Raw genomic sequence first — 23,612 nt, forward strand, 5'->3', positions numbered from 1 at the left:
TTCATGTCTCTACTACTATTGCTTACAAGGTTCTAGTATATATACTTAAATAAAAATTTCAGAGATTTGGATATAAAAAGATAAATCATCCCTTCTAGAATTTCCAAAGTTACAAGGTTTTAAAAGGCTATAGCTGGAAGAAGTTTAATTTTCAAGATAATGTTAATAACAGATACTTGGGAATGGTGGTAGGGAGAAGAAAGTTAAATTGCCCCTCGTTGGATGGTGACTATCAGGTATTAAGTGTCATGTTAACTACTACCAGTCACCTTTTACACACACACACAAACACATGCACGTGCACATGCACTCGCACACGCGCACACACACACACACACACACACACCCTAAAAAATTATTTTCCAGACAATACAACTGTATTGGCCAAAAAAACTATCCCCCCAAAGTATTGGAAAGGCAATTACTTCAGATGCTATAATAACTCAGTGAAATGTTTATGTTGCTACACATTAAAGTTGTTCATCTTTTTAATAACAACAAAAATGAAGTTAAATCTCACTTACTGTACCAGAATTTCCAAATGTTGGCTGTGTTTTCCTCAGCAATGCCACTAAACCAACATCTCCAAAAGAAACCTTCATGGTGGAAAGTGACATTCTCTACCTGCCCAAAACACAAAAAACATATTATTAGATAGAGAGCAACCAACCTAGTCACAGTCAGTCATTTAAAAAAGAAATAAAAATATTTCTAATGCTGACTGATAAACTTGTATTTAACATTATCACATCTCTTGAACGTAGGAATTCAAGCATTAGACCCACTATTCTCACCCACACCCACAAGAGGAGGGAAAAACATATACTAGAGACTACAAAATAAATCATTATTCTGAAGAAGAAAACAAAACGCACATTATGTTCACCTGAACATTTCCCAACTTCAGTCACAAGCAGCCAATAATCTGACCCGAAAGCCACCAAAAAGAGCAGAACTCCTAGGGCACCAAAAAGGGCTCCAAAGAAGACCGCAATGTTCCGTTTCATCGCTAAGCTACTGGTTTTGGTTTTCCAAAAAAAAAAAATTAAATCCTTTACAAAACCCTGATGCTCAATAAGACAGGAGCAATGCACCTATGTAGAAGAAAGAGATCCTTTTTTTCCTCTCCAAGGAAGCACAATGTACTTTTCTTGTAGAAAAGTAGAAATTTTAAAAAGTAGCTATTTTCTTGTAGACAGTCACAATCTTTTCTTGTCTTTGGTCACTTTTCTCCTATACTCGAGCAGTTGATGTTTTCCTCTCCCCTGGGCAGACTCCAGTCTGGCAGCTGAGAATGACCTGCTATTTTAAGACATTAATTGAGGAGCATCTAGGGGGAGGAGAGGGGACAGAAAGGATCAGGATCGTAAGTGATCAAAAATAGTTGACCTTCCCCTGGCTAACTAGTGCCAGGCACTGTCTCAGATTATCATAACTGAAGTTGATTCATCCATAAAACATGGAAAGAAGATGAAATGGTGGCAAAGCAATAGGTGTGATACTATCTCAAGAAAAAAAAAAAAAAAACCTTGCCTCAACAAGCATTTCTTATTTTAAGATAGTCACTATGAGCTGAATGGTAGCCCAGAAGACACTTGAGAAGCTCATCGAAGATGTATAAATCACAGTTACAAACAAACTGCAAAGTCCTCTCTTGGTATGCATGATCTATACATAAATATAACTTATAATTAATTTCCTATTTATTTAGCTATATTCTTTCATATGAATTTTATGAAGTATTTGCACAGCAAATGGTTCTAAAACAGATACCACTGGTTACTCTGTAGATATTTAGATGTGCTCAATATATGTTCAGATATGTATTTTAAAAGTAAAAACTCTCTTAAAAATAATAAAAATAAATAAAAATAAATTTTTTTTAAATTTAAAACTTTTTTTTAAAAGTAAAAACTGTGGGGCAGCAGAGATTTCTGGTTTAAAAAAAAAAGGCACTGCTTTTGAACAATTTATAAGAGGCTAGGTAAAGCCTTCTATAGGAAGCCCCAGAAATTAAAGTGGTTGGCATTTGAAAGAAGCTCTTGAACTTTGAGGGTAATGAGATGAAGGGAAAGGCCTAGAAAATATGCAGTGATACAAAGAAACAGGTCACAACTCCTTTATAATTTGGTAAATCAATCAATCGTAAACATTTATTAAGTGCCTAGTATGTGCCAGGCACTGTTCTAAGAACTGTGAATACAAAAAAAAAAAAAAAGCAAAAGACAGTCCCTGCCCTCAAGGAGCTTACAATCTAATGGGGGAGACAACATGCAAACAAATATATACAAAGCAAGCTATATACAGGATAAATAGAAAATAATTCACAGAGGGAAGACACTGGCATTAAAAGGGGTTGGGGACAGATTCCAGGAGAAGATGTGGTTTTACTTGGGACTAAAAGGAAGCCAGGGAAAGAGAGCATTCCAGGCATGAAGGCCAGCCAGAGAGAATGCCCAAAGCCAGGAGATGGAATGTCTTGTTCATGGAACAGTGTAGAGGCCAGTGTCACTGGATCAAAGAATACGTGTCAAAGAGTAAGTGTAGGGGAGAAAAGTGTGGGAAGACTGGAAAGATAAGAGGGGCTTCAGGAGCTACTGAAAAACCCTGTTGCCAATTTAGGAATAGAGCCTTAACTAAGGAGATTTGCCAAAGGGTAAAAATTTGGCCCAGGACATAAACAAGTAAGGCCACTAATAGCATCTGCACTCCTAGAATGAATGCTTGTTGTAACAAGACTTTCTGGGGAGGGGGAAGGTCAGTCCAGCCTATTATTCTGCTGCCTCCCAACACTAAAGGGTAGATGTCTCCCAAGACCATGCCTTCCCTTCTCTTTCCCTTTTCCTTTTCCTTTCTCTTCCCTCCTCTCCCCTCTCCTGTCTTCTTCTCATATTATCTCTTTATCCTCTCTTGCTTGGTGATTTCACCCTCTCTCCTATCTCAGGTGAGTTGATCAGGTTCTTTCTTTCTTTGTTGAAAAAAAAATTGCAATAGTAAAGATAGACGGGGATTCAAACTGCCAGTCACACAATCACCCTGTTCCCCAGACTTTCTCAATCATGAGGTATGCAAGGAATTCCCATCAACAGGGAAATATCACCTGAGACAGAAGCTGAAGCTGATGACCCAAACTTTCTTTTCTTAGTTATGGCTTTTTATAGGGTCATCTGAGTAAGCTCCATGTATGTTATAGGACAGCTATAGAATAATTACTAGGGCAAACATAAATCAGAACAAACAAGGGGGGTCTCATTGCCCATATCATTACCTTGGGGGTGTGGTGGAGAGAGGCTACAGATGGTGTTCTTAAAAGATCAGATCAATGGCTGTAATTTGATTCATGATGTGTAATCAGTTCTGTTAGCCACATGTGTGACTATCAGAACCATATTATTTAACCATCGCTAGATATCTAATTGTTGGAATATATGAAAGTGATGGGCCGCTAGCTGGTGCAGTGGATATGGTGCTGAGCCTGAAGTCAGGAAGACTCATCTTCCAGAATTCAAATCCAGCCTCAGACACTTACTAACTCTATGACCTTGGTAAGTCACTTAACCCTGTTTGCCTCAGTTTCCTTATCTATAAAATGAGCTGGAGAAGGAAATGGTAAATTGTTCCAATATCTTTGCCAAGAAAATCCCAAATAAAATCACAAAGAGTTGGATACAAATGAACAACAATAACATAAGGTGATACTTTGCTATTCTTTGACTCAATCTGGGTTTCAACAATGGTGAAAATGAGGCCCTGGGACATGGCTCAACTCTTTTGAGTTGGTCTTTAAATAAAACATTACATAAGAACCATTACTTACAGATTCAGTTATCACTCTCCTGAAAGTGACTCCTATCCCAATCTCTCCTTTGAGCTCTAGCTCCAAATCTCCAATTGTTTACTGGATATCTCCACTCAGAGGTATTATTGTCACCTCTAACTCAACATGTACAAAGTTGAGCCCATAATCTCACCCTTAAATCTGCTACTTCTTCAAACTTTCCTATTTCTATTTTTAGAACTACCAACTTTCTCTCTCTCCCCCCCTCCCCCACTAATCAAGTCCTATTAAATTCTTCCACCTCTCTACCACATTTATTGTCATCACCCTGGTTCACATCCTTATCATCAGCACTCTCAGAAGAGTTTCCTTACTAGTCTCACTACCCAGTCTCTCCAGTCCATCCATCATTCACACAACTACAAAAATAATCCCATGTTATCATCTGCTTTTAAAACCTCAGTGGCTCCTGATTGCCCTTAGTTAAAACAATCTTTAGCAGAGCATTTAAGGCTTCTCACCATTTCATTCCAATCTCATCTCCAATATTGTTTTCCTCCATATACTCTCTATTCTAGCTGAACTAGACAATTAGCTATTCCCTTATCACATCCTACAATTTCTCACCTCTGTGTACTCATATAAGTTGTCTACATCTTTATCTGGTCTTTCTGACTCCAAGTCCAACACATTATCCCAGAAAGCCTTCCCTTACCCCCTTCAATTCTAGTGCTTCCCCTCTGTTGATCATTTCTTATTTATCCTGAATATGGCTTGTTTGAACATAGTTGTTTGCATGTTTTCTCCTCTGTTAGACTGTGTTTTTCAAGAGATGAGGAAATATCTTTTACCTTCCATTGTATCCGCAGTACTTGGCATATAGTAGCCACTTAATAAATATTTAGTGACTATCTGAAACCTCATGACATCTCTTCATATCAATTTGTTGTTGTTCAGTTATTTCAGTTGTGCCTGACTCTTCATGACCCCATTTGGGGTTTTCTTAGCAAAGATACTGGAGTGGTTTGCCATTTCCTTCTCTAGCTCATTTCACAGATAAAGAAACTGAGACAGAGTTAAATGACTTGTCCAGGGTCACACAGCTAGTAAGTGCCAAGCATCTGGGGCTGGATTTGAACTCAGGTCCTCCTGACTCCAGGTCTAGTGTTCTATCCACTGTGCTACCTAACTTCCCCCTCTATATCAAAAACATGTATAAAAAGAAGGTAAACAGACCATCCACGACAGACAGAAGATCTGAGTGCAACACTGGCATGCCTGATATAATAAAAGAATCAAACGAAGGCCTTCAGGATGTTGGGCAGATGCTCTGCAGAGGACTTAGGAATACACAGATAATTATCACATGGGATGGGAAGGCATAGAGAAATTGAGATCTTTCTCAAAGAAAGGGATCCCCTGACCTAAGAGATTACTGATCTAATACATAAAGTGAACGAGTGTGTGGGAATGAAAATTAAGTAGTCAGAGGAAGTGACATAGGTGATTTTGTTTTACTCTGAATGCAGTGGATGTGCATTTAGTCTTTGAGTGAATGTCTATTACACAGATGTAGGTATGTGACCCTGGGCAAATCATTTAACCCTATTTGCCTCAGTTTCCTCATCTGTGTAATGAGCTGGAAAATGAAATGGCAAACCACTCTAGGATCTTTGCCAAGAAAACTTCAAATGGGGTCACAGAGAGTTGGACACAACTGAAATGACTCAATACCAAAAGCTGAAATTTTGTGCAAGCCTTAAAAATATTAGGTTATTGGGTTAAAGAACCAAAATAAAGCAATTGAAATGAACTATAAAGGACATATGAAGGAAGACGCTATCTGCATCCAGAGAAAGAACGGATAAATAGATGTATAGAATGGTGTACACACACACACACACACACACACACACACACACATATCTGTGTCTAATGGTAGCCACCTCTGGCAGGGCAGAGAAACAAGGAGAAAAAAAGAGAAAACAAAAGAAAGTTACATGATAATTTTATTATATATTTAAAAGGAATAGCAAGTAGTACATAACAGTTTTGTAGTTTCATGTACAATCTTTTTTGTCCTATTCTACTACGTTATGAAAATGCTTGCTTTATTTCTTAAATTCAGAGTAAAATAAACAAATTTTTAAAAAAATTGTTGAGTTTTTATAATTTCTATAGTGTAAGTATCTCATACTATGGCATGGAGTTTTCAAGACAAAGTTGATTTTATTTTATGTTTACTGGAAAAATATACATGTCATACGGCACTTAGTATCCATCTAGTCTCCTTACAGGAAGAAAGACATAAGAAGAGCTGGGAAATCAAACACATAGTATTAAGAGTCACAACTCTGGAAAAGTCAGAAATCACTATTCTGATTAGAATGATTATGAAAAGGTCTCCTCTGGAGGTTATTCAGGGACAACATTGTGTGGTGGAAAGAGTGCTGAAGGATCTTAAATTAGAAACCGGGGCTCAAGTTGAAGTTTTCTTACTTTTGACCATGAGGCTCTCAAAAACCTCAGTTTTGCCTTCTGTAAAATAGGAATAAATAGGAATATGACATACAATAATCAATATCAAATTACTTGCCTTCTTAAGGAGGGAGAAGAGAGAATTTAGAACTCCAAATTTTAAGTCACAACATTGTTATGAGAAAACTATTTTGTAAACTGTAAAAATCTAGATAAATGTGACATTATTGTCTCTTCAAAACTCTCAATGTTAATTTTTCTACAGCGAACAGACATTTCTTGACTGATTTAATAAAGACGTTAATTTTGGGGGGAAGTAGTATTTACAACCATTTTACCTAGAGATAAAGCTAGGCCTTTAAGTTGTAGCACAGTACTATGTTCTTGAGTAAGTACTTACAGAAGAAATGAGAGAAGTTTCCTTAAGATCACTCTAAAGCTAGGGTTCTTAGCCTTTTTTTTTTTAAATCATGGATACCCTTGGCAATCTGGTGAAGTCTATCAACCACTTCTCAGAATAATGTCTTAAAATGCATAAAATAAAATCTATAATACTACAAAGGAAAGCAGTCATATTGAACTGAGATATAATTTTCCCCTATTCAACTTCACGGCCCTTATGAAACCCACACATGGACCTCCCAGCTTTAAAAGAAATGCTCTCCATAACAGTGACATCTGGTGGCCACAGGCAGGATTTAAAAGTATTATCTTGGCCCTCAGTTTTAAAAAGTAAAAGTACTATGGAAATTCTGTATTTTTAAGCATTTAATGTTAAATAGCTATAAATTGCATTACTTTGTTTAAACAAATGACTTTATATGAATTAAATGTCAAAGTAACTAGACACCAAGTGAATTTAAATACATACAAATATAAACTAGATAGCAGGTGAAATTGAATAAATGTGTATGTGCATACACCACTTTTTGTCCTTCAGTCTTTTCCATCACACCGACTCTTTGTAACCCCATTTGGGGTTTTCTTGTTAGAGATACTGAAGTGTTTTGCCATTTCCTTCTCCAGCACATTTTACAGACGAGGAAACTGAGGCAAACCAGATTAAGTGACTTGTCCAGGGTCACACAGCTAGTAAGTGTCTGAGGTCAATTTGAACTCAGATCTTCCTGATTCTAGGCCCAGCACTCTATTCATCGCACCACCTATCTGGCTATATACACCCCTTACGTTGATCTTATTATAGCATCATAGTAAATTTAGGCTCAAAAATAAATATTTATCTAAGAGGTCTGAAAATGTTGGTGTGAGCCACAAAGAGGGACTAGTTGCATTACAAAAAAAAAAAATTACATTAGAAAAAAAACATTAAGGATTACAGATTTAGAGCTGGAAGAGACCTTAAAGTCCATCAAGTACAATCTTCTCATTTTATAGAGAGAGCATTGATCAAAGTCTCAGGAAGGTTCAATGATTTGCTCAGGGTCACACAACTAGTGTCTAAAGTGAGTTTTGAACTTGATCTTAGCTACAAATCCAGCACCAGGATCCAGCAGGGTGCTAGAGCTGATTGTTAAGTTTTCAATATGGGCATTTATACCTTAGAAATCAGCAAAATATAAATCAGAGCCTAATTTATTGTTATGGTGTTCCAGACTTAAGAAAGTGAAAGACAAAATGTTAAAAATGCAGATGAAGCTTAAAAAGTGTTTCATGCTTTTCAAAGAGCCAGTTGTTAAACATCTAGCAGCACAACCCTGCCAGGATCTGATGTGATCTACCCCCCCCATCCTACTGTTTGTTTGTTTGATTGTTTTTACTGATCATCATTACCTGAAAGTACAATGAAGAGGAAAAAAAAAGCAAAACCCTTAAACCTAATGCCTTTGATTACTTTCAGTTAAGATAATCACAAGATAAAACATTGCAGAGATTGTGATAGGAAGGTCCAAGGGAGAAATAATTTTATTTAGGAAATAAGAAACTACATGCAAATCACTTTTTAGTAATGCAGCTATTGAATTAAGGGAAGCACACCTATATATTAATACATTACAAATAGTTGCAATTTTGATTTTATTTACTTTTAAGTTTCCACATAATGCAAGGAAGTGTTTAGCCTAAATGGATCAACAACGGTTCCTTCCTGAGTAGAAAAGTCAAATGATTCCTGTTTAAAAATTGATGAATAAAAAGATTCTGTACTTAGGCTTCTAAGTCACAAATAAGTTTATTTTTTAATGTATTCTGCATGTAATTTAATTTTGGCATGTAATTTAAGCTGATATTTATTTCTGCAGCATTAAGTAACCTTAGTATTTGTTCCCTCCGCATCTGGGTTGAAAATTTCAGTTTCTTTATAATATAACCATCCCTTCCCTCCCTCATCCCCTAATCACCTCTGGCCTATCCTGATTCAATCTATTCCTTTCCAGACCAGTTCATCTTATGCATCTGTGCAACATACAAATTAAGTATTAAGCATCTCTACAAGGAAGATAAACCAGTTTGCGTTCATTAGAACCACAGATTATGAACTAGAAAATAATTTAGAAGCCGATCTAATTCAAATCCCTCATTTTACAGATGAGGAAAGTATAGTTGGCAGCCAAAGCAGGATCTGAATATTTCTCAGACATTCCAAGAAGGTCACCTGATCAAGTAAAATTTCCTTGTTTAAAAACTATTGTAATTGTTCAGTCCTTTTTCAGTTGTGTCTTTCTTGGTAAATATACAGAGTGGTTTGCCATTTCTTTTTCCAGCTCATTTAACAGATGAGGAACTGAGGCAAACAGGGTTAAGTGACTTGTCCAGGGTCACACAACTAGTATGTATCTGTTCAAAAATTACAACAAAGAACTATGCAAAAGGAGAGGTAATATGGCCAAATCAGATGAGTAATAGCTATACATCACTGAGTCCGCCACTTCATCTTTCTGGGCTTCAGTATTCTCACCTGTAGAAAGACTTGGACTAAATGACCTATTAAAATCCCTTCCAACTGCAAATCTATGATAAGTCCAGGTCTCCTGATCATAAACCCAGTGTTCTTTCACTGGTTACCACATACAGACCAGGCATTTATGAAAAGGAAATAAATGTGATCCTTTTCAAGTGAGATTGTACCCAACTGTTCCACTGTGGGGGAGCCATTCACTGCACAGCTTCTGGATTAACTAGGCACTGTAGCTTGACTGGCAATCCCTTCAGTTCTGCTCCACTTTGTCTTCAGTCACATTCCCTGCAGGTCTACTTAAGTTTAAGTATATACTTGAAGGATTAACCCCCTTAAAATTAGAGCACTTGTTAATGAACCCTGACAACAGTCAACTTGCCATGGGTATAAGAGAATAGGATGCAATGAAAACTTCCTCCTTTCACACCAGAATCTCCATAAACCCAATGGGTTAAATCCTTCATAGATTTCTGTAGTCAACACATAGCCCTCACAAAACGGAAAGGCTACATCACACACACACACACACACACACACACACTCAAACCCAAAACAACATCAGAGCATGTAAATTATTTAAAGCATCCCAGGGTGAGGAGGGTTTAGAGATTATCCGAATATATCAGTGAAAGGTGAAAGAAGTGTGACAAGGAACTCTTATTCTGGCCAGCCAGGATTGCAGAGGCCCAATGATGAGATATGCTACCTACCTGCTGATAGAGAAGTACAGGACTCAGAGTACAGAATGAGACAAATTTTTTTGGACATGGCCAATGTGGAAATTTGTTTTGGTTGACTATACATGTTTGTAGTAGGTTTTGTTTTTCTTTTGTTCTCGGTTGGGGACAGGGAGGTAAAAAGATGAATTTTTATTGATTGAAACAAAACATTAAAAAAAATAAGTGTGATGTATGGATTCCTGGAACATTTCCCTTACCTTCCAAGGGAGATCATCTAGTCAAGTAAAATTTCTTTGTCAAGTCAATAAACATTTATGAAGGGCTTACTAAATTTTAGGTGCTATGTTAAGAGCTGAAGATACAAATGCAAGCAAAAAGTCAGACAGTCCTTGCCCTCAAGGGGTTTACATACTAATGGAAAAACCATACATAAAAGTGAGATGAAAAGGGGCAACCAGGTATTGCAGTGGATAGAGTAGAGGGCCTGGACTCAGGAAGACCCAAGTTCAAATCCAGTCTCAGATGATTACTAGCTGTGTGACCCTGGGCAAGTTATTTAAGTCTGTCTCAGTTTCCTAATCTGTGAAATGAGCTGGAGAAGGAAATGGCAAAGTATTCCAGTATTTTTGCCAAGAAAATCCCAAATGGGGTCACAAAGAGTCAGAACAACAATGAAAAGTGAGAGGTAGAAGAGGAAGTACCCTCAAAGGGGCATTGAGGCAAAATTTAGGGAATGAAGGATGACCAGATTGGATCCTTCCTTAAAATGTCAGTTCTGGGAGGAACTCCCAATGGGAGACTTACAAGAAAGCAATAATGTACAGGCATACCTCATTTTATGATGCTTTGCTTTATTGCACTTCTCAGACATTGCATTTTTGACAGATTGAAAATTTGTGTCAACTCTACATCAAGCAAATCCATTGGGGCCATTTTTCCAATAGCATGTGCTCACAGTGTCTCTGTGTCACATTTTGGTAACTCTCACAATTTTTCAAACTTTTTCATTATTATTATATCTGTTTTGGTGATTTGTGATTAGTGATCTTTGATGCCACTATTATAATTGTTTTGGAGCACCACGAACTGCACCCATGTCAGATGACAAATTTAATTGATAAATGTTGTGTGTGTTCTGAGAGCTCCACCAACTGATAAGCAGCTTCTAGGTCTCTCTACCTTTTCTCCAGCCTCTTTATTTCCTGAGTTACAACAATATTGAAAATGGGTGAATTAATAAATCTACAATGGCCTCTAAATGTTCAAGGGAAAGGAAGAGTCAATGCAGCAAATTTCACTGTTGTCTTATTTTTTTTTAATTACCACAGTCATCCCAAACTTCAGCAACCACAACGCTGATCAGTCAGTAATCATTAACATCAAGGCAAGACCCTCCACCAGCAAAAGGATTGCAACTTGCTGAAGCTTCAGGTGATGGTTAGCATTTTTTTTTAGCAATTAAGTCTTTTTAACTAAGGTATGTACATTGTTGGGTTTTTTAAGACATAATACTATTGCACACTTAATAGACTATAGTACAGTATAAAAATAACTTTTATATGCACTGGGAAACCAAAAAATTCATGTGCCTTGCTTTATAATGATATTCATTTTATTGCAATAATCGCTTTATTGCAGTGCTCTGGAACCAAACCTGCAATCTCTCTGAGGTATAACTGTATTGAGGCCTGACCTTCAAGTCAGAAAGAGTTGGGGTCAACACTGCCTCTGACACATACCAGATGAGGGACTTTAGGCAAATCATTTAACCTCTTGGCGTCTCCCATGCAACACTCTAAATTAGACTATAAATTAGAAGTGATTGTAACCCTACATCTACAGAAGGAAGTTTCACCTAGGGAACTTCTGATGCTTATGAAATAACAGGTAGAAGTGGGAATAGGGAAGGGGGAAGAAGGAAGGAAGGAACGAAGGGAAAAAGGGAATGGGATGATGACCCCAAATGAAACTATAGGAGATAAATATGAAATGTTCTGTTCATCTTTTGGGCAAAGTGTTATATTAATAAAGACCTTCCATTATAATAGTTTGTTTAAAATTAGAATTTAATGAACAAGAATGCAACAGTGGGCTTATTCTTCCGTTGCTAGTATATTCTGCTTTTATACTCAGCATAATGCTACTGTTTCCTCTTAACTTTCTAGAAACCAGGACAGAATTCTGAAAATGAATCCATTATCAGGAGGGGATATAAATCCAACAGCAGCAGATCAATTATATGAATCCTCACATAATGGATTTTTACAAATTGTTTGAGGTTCCTGTTTCTCATTCTATTGGTCTTAGGTTGTAAACCAAAATTTAAAAAAATCAGAGTAAATTGTCCTAAAATTCAAGATAATTGTTTAGTTTTAGGGAACTGAAATTTGCCCTTTGGAATACAGAAATCAAAACTTCCATTTACTGCAATAAATTTCAGTAATCATCTGAGATCTGTAAAACATGTTGAAAATTTATATTGTTTAAAATCATTTTCTCATCGTTAAAAGCCCTGAGTGTTTGAGGGCCAAAGTCTGGTAACTAAGGAGATAATTTAAGATTCACTTAAATAAAAGAATTAAAGGGAGCCCTCTTGGGGACTAAGCTATAATAAAAGTGTTCAGGGAGAATTGAATTTTACTTAAATTAGTTTTATTTGTGAGAGAAAAAAAGGGCTAAAGGAAACAGAAAGCAAATAGGTAGAGGGAATTTCTATATTGGTGAACTCTAGAAAGCCCAAAGCATTTATAAGACTCACTTTTTACACAGTTATTCTGTAAACTTTATGGTCTCTAGGTACTATTCCTCCCTTTCCCTCTTCTCCATCCTAAGAAAGTGAAATAATATTCTATATGATTTGAATAATTCAGCCTAATTTCCTCATATTTTATGGGATTTAAGAGAGATAGCTAGGAAGAAATTAGGGTTCTTTAAGGGAGAAAATATGGTGACATTTTAGTCTCCTTATGCAAACTTTATATTGGTAAATGGAACTGTCTTGGAATTAGACTGGAAATGGTTTTGCACTCTGGCATGAGTTTGTAGGGGCAGTAACAAAGGATTAGGAAGATAAGAACCCTAGTCTGCCAGTGGATCACTAGAATAAAAAGAGACCTGCATCATTAAGACAGGGAATATTCGAAGTGGCAGGTGGCAAAGATGGGCTCAGAAGAACTTGGTTGTATCTGAGATTGACACCTGGTGCCACCTGCTGGGAACTGCACAGGTCTGCAGGAGCCAGCATAGGAAACAATACCTGACTGCTGAAAGACTGTCAAAAGCCCTACCTAGTCGTACTTGCTAAGTGAAGAAAGAACTTTGGGAATGCACCCTTCATAGAATGGTCTCTTTTCTTTTTGTAAGAGCTCTATTGTAAGTGCTGACGAGGTAGATGATGTTTGGAGTCAGGTTGTCCCAAAAGAATTCAGGGGACAGAGGTTCTAGTCAAGAGGGCTTTAATGATACAAAAGCAACTAGTAATTTGAGATAAGCTAGGGGCTTACTTTTATACACAAGTTTTGGGCACTCGGCTACAGGTGGAGGTGGAGGTAACGACAGGGAAGGATGTCAGGAAAGGGGAAGCGGGTGTGTAAGAGGAGCCAAGAAAAGAGAAGCAGGTGTGTTGGGTACTTTACAAAACAGTTCAGGGATGTGGTCACAAAACAGGGAACTTGCAACATTCAAGGATATGGACACAAAACATAGGGGTTAGTCATGTACACAGAAAATAGCAAGATTTTCTTGTCAACAGATAGAGCGCTCCCCCACCCCCTCACCCCCCATTACTGGGCAAACTTAGATTTAGGCAAGGTTCTCATTGCTGCTGGGTGAAAGTCAACTACACCAGGTGCTATTGTTTTCTTGGACCTTTCTATCCTTTCCCTAACTTCACTGCGTAGTCTCAATATATCAGGGGTGGGACACTAATATGTTTCTCCAGGTTTCCAGGGTAGGGATTATAAACCAAAAGAGTGAGAAAACCCCTGAAGATATACCTGATGCTTTTTGTCAAAAGTCTCTGACACAAGGATTATGCAAATACTTTATATTATCATTTTAATTTTTAATCACCATTTCCTGGAGAAGCCTATGAGAAACAAAGGAATCACTGAAAAAAGAAGTCTTCTAGAGGTCAGCAGTTCACAAGCATTTATTAAGCCCTTACTATGTACCAGGCACTGTGTTAAGTACTAGAGATACAAATAGAAGCAAAAGGGCAGTCTCTGCTCTCAGTCATCTTCCATTTTAATGGGAGAAGATAATACATAAAAGGCAGATGAAAGGGAGGGGGATAATCGGTTCCCACTAGATGTAGGGTATGGTGGCAAAGTCCTTAGAGACAGATGGACAGCCGAAAGGGGAATGAAGCATGGATAACTCGACCCCTTCGCTAAAACTGAAGTCTCTGAAAGGAACTCACCAGTGCGAGAAGGGGACCAATATAGCAGAGGGATATTATAGGATGGGAAGGTCCCAGGGAAAGAGGGAATTTCCAGGGTGAGAGAACCGTTGAGTCTCAGTGGCAAAGTGCATAGAGTCAGAAGCACAGCCTGGAGGGGAACTAAGCAAGGCCTCACCTATGGGAGGAGTGGGGCTGGCATTACAAAAGAATATTGAAGGATAAGAAGGTCCCAGGCACTAAAGGAATTTCCAATTGAGTAAAGATGGGAAAGTCACTTTAGTAAAGAAAAACTTATTGGTAAAAAGATAAGAGAGTATCTAGAAACAATCATTTTAAATCAGGTCCAGATGAATTATATACTACAGTACTGAAAGTGTAGGAAGACATGATTGATGAGTTGCTTCAGATGATTAAAATATTTTGGAAAACAGGAGAGGTACCATGGGATTGCAGAAGGACAAATGTCCTGATTTTGAAAAAAAAATAGAAAATTGTAGATTCTACCAGTGAAGTGAATATGACTTTGATTCCTTACAAAATTCAGGAACATATTCTTATGAAAAGGATGAGTTGCAGGCATTTAGAAAAAAAAGGCAGTGACCATTAAAATCAGCATGGCTTCATCAAGAAAGAAAGAGGGGATAGCTGACTAACTTAATTTCTTTTTTGAAAGACTAATTTGACTGGAGATATAAATTTTAGCAAAGCATTTGTTAAAGTCTCATGGCATGATAGTGGAAAAGATAGAAAGTGGGAGAAATAAACATATATTTAAGTGGATTGGTAACTAGTCAAATGATCAGGACCAAAGAAGCCTCCACAAAGTCCTATTCCAATGCCCCATCATGGTAGAGTGGTACCTCTGGATTCTCAAAGGCTATGCCAGCAAAGCATGAACTCTGGCAGGGTTCATCACGCCAGAATGGTTTCAGGTATGGCTCCTGCAACAGACTAAGTCTGCTGTCTAATGACTAAGTGAAACACAGAAACATTTATCACTGGAAGGTAGTTCACCAGGTGATGAATCCTTTGATGGTGCAACCAATCCATGAAAACAAAACAAAACATAGAAAAACTGCCCTCAGTCCTGTGTGGCCTCCTTTCCTTCCCACTGTAACAACAATAGAATGGCAGAGGATATTAAGAATACAAAGCTTTTTAAACTATCTATAAGCATTAATGTAATTGTTAGAATTCTAAATGGGAGATAATTTCCCCCCTTTGGAAGAATGGAATCATAAAAATTGATATTTTAACAATGAATGAAACAAGAAGACAAAAATGAAATTGCAACTCAGTGGAAGAATGGAACAAGGGAAATTGAAGGTGTTGAAATGAAGGTTTCATAATGGACTCAAAGACAATAAGAAACATCATTTCTTAGAACATCTAATCATCTTCTGTTACATTACTCTTGGTGAATTAAAAAAAAAAAAAAGACTGCCATGATGAGATCCCCAACTTAGGTACCATTTGTCAAGGAGGATTAAGAGGCTAAAGAATTCTACTAATAATGTGACAGAATCTTCCTAGTCAACATATAACATTCAATCAATCAACAAGAATTTATTAAGTATGCCAGGCATTGTGCTAAGTAATGATGATGCAAAAAAAGAAAAAGCAGCAAAAACAGCCACTGCTCTCAAGAAGGTTGTATTTTAATGGGGGTGGAGTGGGGGTGGGGATGTATAAGCAAGGTACATCTAATGTAATGAAAGATAAGTCACTAGTTACTAAGGAAATCAAGAAACATCTCTTGCTAAAGGTGGTTGAGCTGAATCTTGAAGGAAGTCAGGGGATTCTGAGGAGGGAGAAAATTTCAAGCATGGGGAGCAGCTAGTTCAAAAGCACAGAGGCAAAGAGTCATGTGGGAAGAATAGCAGATAGGCCAATATGTCTGGACCACAGAGTAAATGCAAGTGAATAATGTATAAAAAGACTAGATGGGAAAGGGCTAAGTCATAAAGAGCTTTAAATGCCAAACAGAGGAGATTATATTTAATCCTAGAGGTACTAGAGATCCACTGGAGTTTATCGATTCAGTGGGTAGGGGTACGATATGGTTAGATCTGTGCTTTAGGAAAATCACTTCAGCCACTTAAGAAGGATGAATTTGAATGGGGAAAGATAAGCCAGGAGACCAATTAGGAGGCTATTATAATAATCCAAATAAGAAGTGATGAAAGTCTGAACTGAGGCAGTATCTTCATGAGCAAAGAAGGGGATATCTTCAACAGATGTTGGGGAGATAGAAACAGCAAAATTTGGCAACTGATTCAACATGGAGAGAGAGGGAGAGTAAGGAGTCAAGAATGCTATCAAAGTTGCACACTCACTGAAGCAACTGGAAAGATGATTGTACTCTCAATAGTAATAAGAAAGTTCAGAAGAAGACCGAGTTTGAGGCAAAATATAGTAAGTTCTATTTTGGACATGGCAAGTTTGAGATGCCTATGAGACATCCAGTTGGAAATTTCTAAAAGGCAGTTGGTAATGTAGTAATGAAATTCAGGACAGAGACTAAAGCTGCATATATTAGGTCTGAGAATTACCTGCATAGAGATCACTGATCCCATGGGAGCCAATGAGATCACCAAGTGAGGATTTAGAGAGAAAAGAAAAGTAGGCCCAGGACAACATCTTAGGGTACACCCACAGTTAGTGGGCATATGTTAAAAATGGTTTCTCTTGGTAATCTGTGTCTTGGAGACTCAGAGCTGGCCCCCCCAACACCAGCCTTCTGACCAAAGTTCTTCAGCAGGACATCTCTGATAATGAGATTGCATTGAATCTTCTTATTTTGGTCAAACTCCAGCCCAGGCCTGAATTGATTTTATTCTACTCAGGTTTGGTTGGAGACAGACTTCCAAGACTGGGGGTGGTATTTCCTTTGATGGTGGGCAATATTGGCCCCTTTGGATCTAAAGCATGTACTCAAGACCTCATGACCAACCTTCTAGTATGATAACCAATCTCGGTTGATTGGCACCTCTTAGGAACAACTACTCCTGGAAGGGCACATAAGGCTATACCCCAAAATCCCAAACAGAATCAGTTCTGAACTGGCCCTCTTCCGAGGCCCAATTTTGGACTGCACTCGCATGCAATGCATGTCAAGCCACTTTGAGAAATTAAACAGTGGACATATGCACCCCGATTTTGTCTCTTTCTTAGAGCAGACTGTTTAAAATTGGGGTTCATGAGGTTCATGGGATTCAGGGTTCATGCATGACATTGAGAAGCAAAGGAGTGTCAGAAAAAAAGTGCTTAGTCAGAAAAAAGAAAACCCAAAAGAAGGGTCAATAAAATCCAGGGAGGAAGAAGTGTTCAGGAAAGGTAAAGAATGATGAGGATTAAGATAAAGCTATTAGATCTGGTGATTAAGAGATCATTGATAATTTTGGATAGAGCAGTTTTAGTTCAATTATCTGTTCAGAAACCAGACTGCAAAGAGTTTAGAAGACAATGAGAGGAGAGGAAGTGGAGCCACTGAACCAAAATCGGTTGGCTAGAAAAAAAAGGAATAAGGAATAACAGAGAATACTGGGGCTCACAATGCACCAAACTTAAGAGTAAAAAACAGAAGGACAAACAGAAATGGAAACAGGGGAGAGAGTGGGGGACTACCACAGCTACATCTATGTGCATGGTCTCATTCAAAATTCGGGGATCAAAGAGAAAGCAATACTGCTTATGAGGTAGCAGGGGTGGTGAAGTGGATAGAGCACGGTGGTCTGGAGTCAGGAAGACCTGAGTTCAAATCTGTCCTCAGATACTTCCTACCTATATGACTCTTGGCAAGTCACCTAACCTCTGTTTACAGTCTCCTCAACCGTAAAATGGAAATAATAATAGCATCTACCATCCAGGGGAGGTAGCTTGGTGTCATAGTGGCTAGAGCACTGGCTCTGGAGTCAGGAACAACTGAGTTCAAATCTGACTTCAGACACTTACTAGCTGTGTGACCCTAGGCAAGTCACTTAACCCTGTTGGCTTCAGTTTCCTCATCTGTAAAATGAGCTGGAGAAGGCTCGTTTGGCGCTCCTGGAGAAGGAAATGGTAAATCATTCTAGTATCTTTGCCAAAAAAACCCCAAATGGGGTCATGGAGAGTCTGACATGATTGAAATGACTCAACAACAAATCTCCTAGAGTAGTTGTGAGGTAAAGTGCACTGATATTTGTGAAGCCCCTAGCAGGGCACATAGCAGCTGCTCTATAAAATGCTAGCTTTATTATCATCATCATTATTATCCTATGGATTGTTAAGTGATCCTTCCTGTCCTGTTGAGGGCATAGTTAGTCATCAATGCTTGGACTCATGTTGCCAGCAACTAAGAGTCGCACCTGATGGGAGAGTGTGAACTGAAGAAACATGGGCCAGGCGGGTCAGCCAAGACTGAACCGCTTATCCATTTGAGGGTCATAGCATATGTAGGAAAAAGTTTGAAGCTTCAAAGGATCCCCTTGTGTGGGAAAACCATGCATATTCTGTAACTGTTACTGATAACTTTCAAGGTTCAGAGCTTGGTAAAAAAATGCTTTCAGGACATACATCAAAGGAGCATACAATAAAAGTATCAAGAAAAGGATTACATACATTTTAAACAAATGGTTACAAGATAGAGATTAACAGTCGATTAACAGGCCTTGACAATCATTCTCAGGGCTTTCTCAGGTTCTTATCTCAAAGTATGAGACTAGTCCTCCCTAGTTTGCCACATGTTATCCCTCATGCCAGACTGTTACTATGTCACAGTCGGGCAGTTCCAGGAGCCCCTTAATGAATAGGAGAGTGGTGAGCCAACATCCTGACAAAGTGAAGGTAAGAACAGGCAGGAGTTAAATTCCAACCTGAATTCTTTAACCCTTTTCTGGACTGATCAGAGCTGGCCCTCTACAGACTCATCAGCCAGTGTTTCTCACGTGGAGAAGCCCAATGAGCAGTTTGGTAGCACTCTACTGCCAGAATGTCTGTGATCATCCCTTGTGCTTCTATCTGGTCACCTACTTCCCTACCATGCATCATGACTCACATGCAATTCCTTCCCTTAGAATCAGTCAGAGGTTTACATCAAGCCAGTGAACTTCCTGACTTCTCCCCATGTTGCTTGGGAGTGGCAGTAAAGCATATATAGCAAGTTAGGTCTTCTGGACCCTAGGGGTGGGATAGATTGGCTGCATTTTCTGCTTACTGGGTTGCTATTACTGATATGATCATGCTTTTACTAATTAAACCATTTTGTTTTATTTTTATTACAACATGAACTAAAAGTTATTTGTCATTAAAAATTGATCTAGATAAGAAGTACCAGTGGGTGGAGGTGAAAAATGACTTAACAGAGTATCTAAACCTGTGAGTAATAGTAACCAACTTCCCAGTGAATTTGGAGGAAGCCTTTGATAAACACAACAGTTATCAATAATCCTCTAATATTAATGTCTAACTAGGCACAAAACAAGGAAATGAATGTTTGACAAAGGTATTTATTTCTGTGTAGGAGGATGTCCGTTATAGGGTCTCTATATGTAGTGATATCTCCAGATGCTCCTGGTTGTGAAAAAGAGTAATTACTTACATTTATATGGTACGCTCAAGTTTGCAAAGTTTACATAGATTATCTCATTTGATCCTCATAACAATCCTGTGATGAAAGTATTAAAGGTATTATTACCCTCATTTTACAGATAAGGAAACACAGGCTTAGAAATGTTAAGTGATTTACTTGCCCATAATCATGTCTTAGATGTGTTAAAGAAGGGAAGTAAACCCTGGGTTTCTTGACTCCAGGCTCAATACTCTAACCACCACACCATGCTGCCTCTCAATGACATTGTGCTGATTGCATCATTACAGGGGTCTTTTCTGGACACCATTATTATTAAAAAAAAAATGAACTACCTAAAAATTGATGTTGGAAAAACCAAAAGGTTAAAAATAAAAAGATCTAACATGATAGGCACTGAATTAATCCTTTAAATTTCCCATTGAAATTTCCCATTGAATTAGTGTGTGTATATGTGTATGTTTATACATGTAGGTATATACAAAAACATACACATAAACACAGATATGCATACATATATATTTATACACACTTATGTATATAGGGGTGTGTGTGTCACAGTAACTGGGGCAAAGGGAGATGGAGCACTGGGCTTGGAATCAGGAAGACTCATCTTCATGAGTCAAATCTGACCTTAAACACTTACTAGTTGTGTGAACTTGGGCAAGTCGCTTAACCCTGTTTGCCTCAGTTCCTCTTCTGTAAAATGAGATGGAGAAGGAAATGGCAAAGCACTCCAGTATCTCTACCGAGAAAACCCCAAATGGGGTCATGAAGAGTTGACACGACCAAAAGAAAAACATATGTGTGTCAGCATTGTATATGGATACATGTATGTATAGATACACACATATGTGAGAAAGAGACAGAGCACATACTAGATTATGACTCTAGAATGGAAGAGGAGGAGGAAAATAGAATTGATTGTGTTTGGGAAATTTTGCTATGCTTTTTAGTCTTCCAAATTGTGTATGCCACAATCCCTTAAACAATCAAGACAAGCCTCCTTCCCTTTCTGGTGACCTCATCTCCCCCAGGGACTTATACTGTCCTCCAGGTGTTCACTTCCATTACTGTCTCTGAACTCTCTTCTGCTTCCCAACTTTGGTGCTACTTCTATTAACCCTATGCTACTTCAGTCCTGGCCAGTTTTCTATCTTCCTAAGCTTCCAATGTCTCATTGTAATTTTGTTTCATTCTTGGCTTTCTCTCTCAGAATTTAGTTTGGTATGTTTTTTTTAGGTTATTGTGGAGGGGATGCGTTGAGAGGGCTCAGAAAAAACGCTGGCTTTCACTCTGCTCATTTTGGCTCTACCCTCAGGGTCACAATGTTAATATTCCTAGGACATATTTGAACTCAGGTTTCCTGATTCTAAACCCAGTACACTCTCTACTATACCATTTAGGAGGGAATACTTTAGCTGGAGTGATAAATGGGGACCACAGTGACGGCTGCAAATCATAGAATTTTAACATTTAATTGAGTAGAATCGTGATTTCTTTGATACAATTATCATTTATATTGTCTGGATTAAGTAGTTGTTTATGAGTATGAGTATGAGGCAGCTAGGTAGCCTCATTAGCTATGTGACTCTGAGCAAGTCACTCAACCTTGTTTGCCTCAGTTCTTTCATCAGTAAAAAGAGCTGGAGAAGAAATGGAAAGCCATTCCAGTATCTCTGCCAAGAAAACCCCAAATGAGGTCATGAAGAGTTGGACACGACTGAACAACGATGTGAGGTCTGTATTCACCTGGTCCTGAGTATTAGCTGGGCCACTGATGCACAGTTAGGATGATTGATTTCAGAGTACTTAGGCTATGCTTCCAGATTAGGCTTTTAAAAAGAGAAGACAAACATGGAGAGAACCAGACTGATATAGTCAGAAATATGCGAAGACTGTGGTTTCCTGGAAGGAAATCTGTAGGGTTCCCTGACTCCACAGCCCTGTGACCTCTCTAGAACGGCATGTATCAGGAAACCACCAGATTCCGGGACTGATAGCCAGTGTGTCCTGAGTCAGCAGTGGAAGGCTGTAATGAAGTGATGGAGGAATTACTGGACCTGAGGAGGCTGTGGATGAGGTACTGAGAAGGTCCACATGCTCAAGGATCCCAAGTTTATTTCTCACAGACCTGCAAACGTGTAGCTCCCCAGCCCTTCAGTAACATAGGAAAGTACTGGTGCTGGGGAGGGTTCATGGTGAGTTGCACACCCCTGTTGAGAGCTCAGAACTCTCGGTCTCTCGCTTACTTAATTTATGATTGTGGCTACTGGGCAGATTCACAGGAACCAAGAAGGAGGGGCACCTAGGGCACTGAGACTGTTGGAACTACTCCTCACACCTCACCCCTTATCAAATACAAGGGCATTGTGATAAGGGAAGTTTGCTAAATTGATTATGATTAGGGGAGCCTTACATACGTTTCATGCCTGGATTATGATTAGAAGAGCCTTGCAAACATTGCCGAAATGGAGCTAACATAAACAGGTTACTGGATGCATAGGAGCTTCTCAATACATAGGTGGTTCAGTTAGTAATCAAACATGGAGTCACTTCTGTCAGCTAGGGCCAATTGCAACAGGCCAGTCTGGGAGATTCCCTAGAAAATGCTGAGCTCCCAGGATTTAAGAGAAGCAAAGGTCATGAAGGGGAGCTGCAAACCTTGCTTTGGCCTTACTCTTTGCTTTTATTCTGAGTTATGGTACAGGTCGAGGGAAAGTAGGATAAATCTCTAGATATTCCCCAGTCTTTTCACCTACTGGCGAAACACTCAAAACTGGGTAGTTCTAGAATACTGGAGTCACTGTAGAATCCCTAGGGGATGTGGAGTTAACCAGAAGAAGCATGTTGTTTGACTCTTTAGTGACTCTGTTTTTTATCAGCTTGAAGGAGGGCCTCAAGTCTGGAGGACAGTATAAGTCCCTGGGGGAGATGAGGTCACCAGAAAGGGAAGGAGGCTTGTCTTGATTGTTTAAGGGATTGTGGCATACACAATTTGGAAGACTAAAAAGCATAGCAAAATTTCCCAAACACAATCAATTCTATTTTCCTCCTCCTCTTCCATTCTAGAGTCATAATCTAGTATGTGCTCTGTCTCTTTCTCACATATGTGTGTATCTATACATACATGTATCCATATACAATGCTGACACACATATGTTTTTCTTTTGGTCGTGTCAACTCTTCATGACCCCATTTGGGGTTTTCTCGGTAGAGATACTGGAGTGCTTTGCCATTTCCTTCTCCATCTCATTTTACAGAAGAGGAACTGAGGCAAACAGGGTTAAGCGACTTGCCCAAGTTCACACAACTAGTAAGTGTTTAAGGTCAGATTTGACTCATGAAGATGAGTCTTCCTGATTCCAAGAGATCCAAGGGGGTTCCTTTACTATCACTGGGCACATCATTGAGTGCCATTTGGCAGCTTTGTTGGAGCAGTTAATTAGTCCAACTAACCTGGAGAACAATTTGGAACTATACCCATACATATCCTTTGGCCCAGCAATATCACCAGTAGATTTATTCCTCAAAGATGTATATATGAAAAAAAAAAAGTTAAAAAGACCCATACAAACAAAAATATCTATAACAGTTCTTTTAGTGGTAGCAAAAATTTGGAAATTTGGGGAATGCCCATCAATTGGGAATTGACCAAACAAGCTGTAATATATAAATGTGATGGAATACTATTTTGCTGTAAGAAATGTAGAATGGGATGGTTTCAGGAAAACTTGGGAAGACCTATATGAACTGATGCAATGTGAAGTGAGGAGAACCAGGAGAACAATTTA

The sequence above is a fragment of the Vombatus ursinus genome, unplaced genomic scaffold (assembly GCF_900497805.2).
Source record: "Vombatus ursinus unplaced genomic scaffold, bare-nosed wombat genome assembly UNPS02014781.1, whole genome shotgun sequence".
Taxonomy (NCBI): domain Eukaryota; kingdom Metazoa; phylum Chordata; class Mammalia; order Diprotodontia; family Vombatidae; genus Vombatus; species Vombatus ursinus.